We start from the raw sequence: 6,848 nt of genomic DNA, 5'->3' as shown, positions 1-6,848 counted from the left end.
TGCAACACGTATTGCAGCAGTTTTGTTCCCAGCGGCGTAACTTTTTCTTGGTTCGTTTTTTTCTCACCCGTTCGTGTAAATTTTATGAACGTCATATCCGGTAGCGGAAGTACTTGGTGGACCACAGCATAAAACACTTTCGTGTTAAAAAAAGAACAAAAAAACGTAACACCTGTGACAAAAAGACGTAACAACTGCGAGAGTTGTTAGTTCGTGCTTGCTCTGTGCATGCCTGTGTGTTCTTTTCGAGCGTCCTTCTTCGTGCTTCAGCGGCGCGCCGCAAGTATTGAGCTGCTTCTCGTTCTTCGTGTGACATTCCAATTTCTTGCTATCGCATTCATTGCTTCACCCTTGCGGCGAAAATGTGACTTTTTATCTTCCTTTCTCTCCATTTACCATTTTTGGTCTGGGGTACAACCACGACCACAATCAAACAATCCCAACTTGCAAGCTTCCAACATTTTAAATACCAGGTGACTTACTGTCACGAGCTGCGCATGTCACGTGACATACTGCACTTACGTGCGGCCTGTCGCGCCTGCCATTGGTGTCGCTCGCAGTGGAAACGACGCCGATGCATATCGGACCACTGTTTATAACTTTAAAACTTCATATCATCAATTCTTGACCAATCCCCAAGTGTGGGTATGGGCCATGTGTAGAGGCACATCATCACCATCATCATCACTGCACGAGCCGGGCTCGCGTGCGAGCGTTCTCAAGACGACGTAGTTTGGTCGAGGGAAGCATTCGGCGGTCTTCGAGGTGCGGTATAGTACACGAGAGAAGTACCAGCCTGAGTCCGAAAATGAGCGAGCCGCCAGCAGTGAAGGAAATTGCCGAGGCAACGCCGCGTTCGGATGCCACTGAAGGTAGGAGCAGCGTGCATGTTTTGTTCCATCGCAATTTCGAAGCGCGCAGCCGAAAATAGGGGCCGTATTCTGAGACGATCACTATCGGCAACAGTGTTACCTTGGTGAGATTTCACATGATAGATGCCGGGCGTCGGCGTTTATGAGCGTCAATGTTTCCAGCCCGCCTCCTTAACACGATTGACGCAGTGCATACCGCTGTGACTCGTGGGCGGCCGAATGCATAAAATCCAGTAAGAGTGAAATCCTCGTGAAATCTGGCAAGAGTGACAACGTCGCCGAAAGCGATCGTCCCAAAATACGGTCCCGGTCTACAGAACATAGCTGATTTAACCAAACCATTGGATTTTTGTTTCCTTATAGACCAATTCCACCGGACATACGTCACGAAAATGCGGTGGCGCTGTCGTCGGGCGTTTAGTTTCGCGCGGTAGGCAAAAGCCGCTGTGCCTGCCTCAGTTGCTGCCGTGTTTTCGCTAGTGCGTGCGCTGTTTGCCGTAGTGTAACGAAGAAAAAAACGGTGTGCCGATGAGCTGCGTTGCGGCTAGTTACGCAGGAATGCACAACAGAGGCGGATAACCTTCTGTCCACTTTTTTTTTTTACGAGGACCGTCGCAAGAAATTGGCCGCAGCTGATAAACACGAGAACTTGTCTGCGATGCCGGCTAATAGGTTATGTGACAAAATTTGAGCGGTTTGTGGGGCTCGTTTTACCTAACGAAAATGATTAGCTTTGTCAATAGTGTGCCCTTGTATTGTCCCGCACAGCATTTCTTGGCATAGCCTTGTGTGGAGCCATTGGAAGCATGTTTACCTACTTAAGCGGTGTGGTAGCTTTGTAATATGCGGAGAATTCATCAAGATTGAACGATGTGGAAGTCAGAGGGGTCAATGGGATTTTGTAGTATTCGCGTGAATTAAATGTGTGGCTCGGTTCATTAATGCAGCAGTGATCGAAAGCACGACTTCGGCTTCACTTTTCCAAATTATGTGCGTCTGCGATGACACGCGCAACACATATGCATTGGACACGGCTGTTCTGGCTGCGATACACATTAAGACATTTCCTTGTCTGTCATACTCCACAGGCGAACTGCAAGCGTGAAATGTTCCGAGTCTGTTTACGGGCTGTAGGCCTTCGCGGTCTCGACATCAGCGTCCGGGTAGAGCCGCGACACGCGGTTGGCGAACCTGACAGATATGTAGCAGCCCCACATGTAGTAATTGTTTAATACGTTATCGCAGCTGCATCGCCGATTAAAGTATCACCGAGATCGCCCTTAACGTTTGTATGAGTAACTAACACGGCAAATTTGTTTATGTGCGAGGAATTACCGTAACGATTACTGACCTGTTCGTGATATGTTACTCCGCGCATTTCCATACACCAGCAAAACGCGTCTTGCGGGGGTATGAGGTCCGTTTTTGCATTAGTTAATTAAAATGTGCAAGTGTGACCTAGACTACAGCAACGTCGATGACATTTTGCGAATCAGTCACATTCGTGGCGTCAAGATACCTGATGTTATGGTGAGGTCATCAGAGGCAGAATTGCACGTCAACATAGTTATTATATATTCATTTCAGAGTCCTTGTTGGGGCCACGAAAACTTCCTCTGTCGCGGCCGCCCGGCCGTCCCTTGTAAACACGCAGGAGGCGCCCCGACGCGCGGTGCTCTGCTCGGAAGCAGCTTTGCAGCTGCTGTGCCAGTTGTCACGTGATCATAGAGGGTGGTAGCGAGCTTTGGGCTGGGCGGAGCCTACGCGCCGCGACGTCGCTACAAGCGCCTCAGTATGTCGACGGCGCCTACCGCTGTTTACAAACATGGAGTAGGTCTATAAATGGGCTATTGTTGAACTACACCAACTGATTAACTGTTTGAAATGAATCATGATTGACTGCAGCCTTGAGGCAAACCCAGTATCTCACTCCTTCAGTGACACGGCAGAACAACAGAAAGAGGCTCCTCAGTCCAGTGGCATTGCGGTGACGAGAGCTTGTGGGTTCGGCAAAGCAATTGAATAAGAGATCGTCTGGTCAGAATACCGGTAGCTGACTGAGGCAGACCATTCACTTGCTATCCCGTATGTTATGTTCGCGCACGCGTCCTCCTAATATAATACCTCAAATCCTGATGTCTTATATAGTCTGATCCATCAAAAATAGTCATGAGCACGTAGGCACACCAACAGAAACACCATAGTATTGCAGCCACTGGCCTAGTCAAGGGTGAAAAAACACGGAAAGACGTTCCGGCATTGGTACGATTTCCTTTATTATACTCCCGAAACGTTTCTGCATGTTCTTTAACCCTTTGTCAGTGGCCGCAACGTCGTCACCATCATCACCATCGTGTTACCTGACCAGACGGTTTTCGTCGATCTGACTGTACCACGGTGTCAGCAGTGAAAAACAAATCAGCAACAGCAAGGACGGCCAATTGGTTTCCTGGAGCGTGGTTGATCTACAAATAAAATACTTCACTCGTTATTTTTGTACCCTGTTAAATGAGTGCAATTAAGCAGTGGAATATGTTGTCCTCAAATGAAGCGAGGAGCGCCAAAACGCATATAGTCTGAGTTACCTGATGAATTGCTTTTTATCGGAGGCTTATAACGTAATTCAAGTGTTGCTTAATGTACTGATATTAAAGCCCGGTGTAGCTTAGAAATGCGCCTGTGCCTTGTCTTTCCTTTCTGTTTGCTGCTGAAGTGCGCGCAGTCATTTCGCTATGATGCAGACTACATACGCACGGCAAAAAAGTCACAGATTCACCGCAAGGGCGAAGCAATGAATGCGATAGCAACAAATTGTAGTGTTACACGAAGTGAGGCTGGCAGCTAACTGTTTTGTATCCGATCTCGCGTAACTACAAAACGCTGGTGTAAGAGAATACGGCCGCTCCAGGGAGAGATGCTCTCTGCATAGTCACTTCGCGTTGAGAGCGCAGCACGCAGAAGGGTATACGAGCCGCCCGCTGTGATGGCTTTCGAGATTGCAGGCGAGATCGAGCAGAGTCGACACCTAGCGGCGAGCAGACGAAACCCCTCGGTGTGGATGGCTCCTTGCGTCGTCTGCTAGCCACACCGTGTTCGCATGTGTGCGTACGTCATGAGCGTCCTCATATTACAGCTTATTCCGTTGTGCTAGCACAGTATCAAATGCTTGTACGTATGCCTACACGATATACATAAGCATTTCACTTTACGAGACTTGTATGCACTCTAATAAGTGAGTACACGCCCGTGTCGATATGGCGCTAGGTCTAACCATCGTACCGTCCATTCGCCAAAATCACTTCAATGTGGGTACCGCTTTCTCCTTCAAGCACGTCACATAGTTCATTCGGCGTCGTCCTAAACGAAAAAAAAAGTACTAAATGTCGAGGTGTGAATGCAGAATTTTAGTGACACCATCTCGTGATGTGTTGGCGATTTGGAAATACTTGTGATACCGCAAAGCATGAACTAGCTTCTGCAGAGGATGGTAAGCGGTAAAAAAGACCTGAAGCCACGCATTTCTACAGCAATACGCGTATTCATGCAAGCAGAAACGCAGAGAGCGCAAAGTTCTACTTCATCTAATTACGCAGAAATACAGGTTCTCTTTCTTTGTAGGCGCTAGAGCAAGAAGTAAATACTTCAATGGCTCAGTCGCGCAACACAATTTATATTGTAGTATAGGCGAAACACAATTTAAACACGTGCAAATAAAGCAAGAAAAAACACCAAGCACGGGGCAAAACACGAATGTGACTAAGGCCAGTACCCCATTGATTGGCAGATTGCACTTATCTCACAATTAATACGTACGTTAGGACGGTAGCGTGCATTGATGTGGCAAAGGAGGGCACAAAAATCACCATTAGGCTGCAGTCAACGCGCTTTACTCGCCAACAATCGACTCAAACCGCATACGGCGAAGCGTCGCTGCGTACATTTGTATACGCGCCGCCGACCGCCTATCCACACAAACGCGGCGACGGTGCTGCCACCTATAGCCCGATCTCGCGGCGAATAGCGCGCGCGCCAGCGATCGCGACCGCGCCCTTAATCCAAAGTTCAAAGTAGTGGCGGTTCGCACGACATCGAGGCGTGCTAACGTTGTTGAGAGCTGTTGTCTCTGCATAAAGGATGTGATGTTCTTTAGTGGTCTGTCTTCAGGGGGGAATAGGTTTGTCGTTCACACTTCAACAAACGCATACGATTCACCGCACAAACCCCACTCTCATGTCATTCCTGTCCCGATGTTTCCCTACCCTTAGGCGCCGGCCAGATGACAACATTCTCAGTGGCCTTGATGATGATGACCGCCGCCCTCGGTGCTGGACTCCTGCATTTCCCTGCAGCCTACAATATCGCGGGAGGCATCCTAATGGCCACGGTCATGCAGCTGGTGAGCGCTTCTGGGTGCCTTACAGGGCAGGGTGAAGCTTAGACTGTTAAACTCTGGGGTTTTGCATGCCAAAATCGCCATCTCATTATGACATCAAAATGTGGTCGCCGCGGTCAGGATCGAATCCTCGAACTCAGCAGGTCAACACCATAGCCAATGAACTTCCACGGTGGTCATATACGTAAGAGTCGCAAACAGTGGTCGAACAGGAAGCGCTGTGGAGGGACGCTATCCAGCCGAACGAGGGAGGCCTGTCTTTACTGCAGGACAAGTTTGCAAACGTTTATTGCCTAAATGTTTTCCCTCTCTGAGCAGTCATTGCCCTTGCGAAGACCAGCTTTCTTGTTGACACGTTGGCTCCAGTGTCTTGCCTCGTTCGACCCGTGTTGACCACTTCATATCTTTCTGTAAAGCTATGCTTTGTTTAGCTTCTAACATAAAAACTGGCATAAAATAATTATATCTCATCTTTCAACATGGACGACAGAAGCGTTATTTAATTAGCAGAGTAGTGCCAACTCGTTCTTAGACGCGTGCATGGCTACTGTATGCAGATAGACAAATAACTTTAATGAAGTCTTGAGGGACTAGCCGTCGAGGACCCGCTGGGGCCCCCACTGCAATAATAAATGCTACGCTCACTTCAACTGACCCGATTGCAGCCAGGTACGGATAGAATGAGGCCACTGTGTTCAGACGCTGCGGTGGCATCGGTTAACATATTATTCCTGAGCAACGAATTCACGACTTTGATACTCTGCCGCGGAGGCCTAATGCAATTGGGGCGGAATAAAGTAATGACCATGAACTGATATTTTTCAGTGTAATAAATGATTTCTGGTGGTCGAAAGTGTGCCGGAGAACTTCACTCCTGCGTCTTTTACGAGCTGCAATTCAGATGTAAAGCCTCATAGGCGTATAAACCTCGCCGATTGACACACACATTTGCACGTCATCTGACAATCTGAAGCCCGCGGCTTCACAGCAAATCTAGCCTCTCCCGTTAGCATGCGTGTAGTTCACAAACCGAACGCCTTCGTTATTCAAGTTGGCTTCTGTACCGGGAGAGATATGGCACGCAACTGATCTTCCACTTGTCGCGATGGGGTACCACGCCATTCACGACCATTGCTCGCATGATGACGGAACATTGCCTATGCACAACCCTTGCGCTATGATCTGGTGGACTCCTGGTGTCCTGGTCCGTCCTGGTTAGCTCAGATGGTGGAGCGACCGCCCCGGAAAGACGTTGTATTTTTCGTCAGCTAAGAAGCTTTCTTTCTACAAACGTGTCGATGACACTGTTTCTCTCTCATAAGTTTTTGTGTATGGAGGACGCGCGTATTGCACGTGACAGACACATAGGGCCTAGTCGGCCCCTCTCGCAGCTCCCAACTTCTTGGCAAGAATGATAACAAACCACACCTATGTAACCTGATTTCCCCGTACAGCTTGGCTTTATTCATCCTTGTAGGCGGTCATCATTTCCTCGAGGGCCCTATGTCCCGTGCCCTCCCCGTTATTTCGACGCGCTATTGCTGTTGTCTCGAAGTAATTTAACTCCACGACAGTTTGTTGTT

This window comes from Rhipicephalus sanguineus, chromosome 7 (genome assembly GCF_013339695.2).
Source record: "Rhipicephalus sanguineus isolate Rsan-2018 chromosome 7, BIME_Rsan_1.4, whole genome shotgun sequence".
NCBI lineage: Eukaryota > Metazoa > Arthropoda > Arachnida > Ixodida > Ixodidae > Rhipicephalus > Rhipicephalus sanguineus.
Note: the sequence above shows the minus strand (reverse complement) of the source record.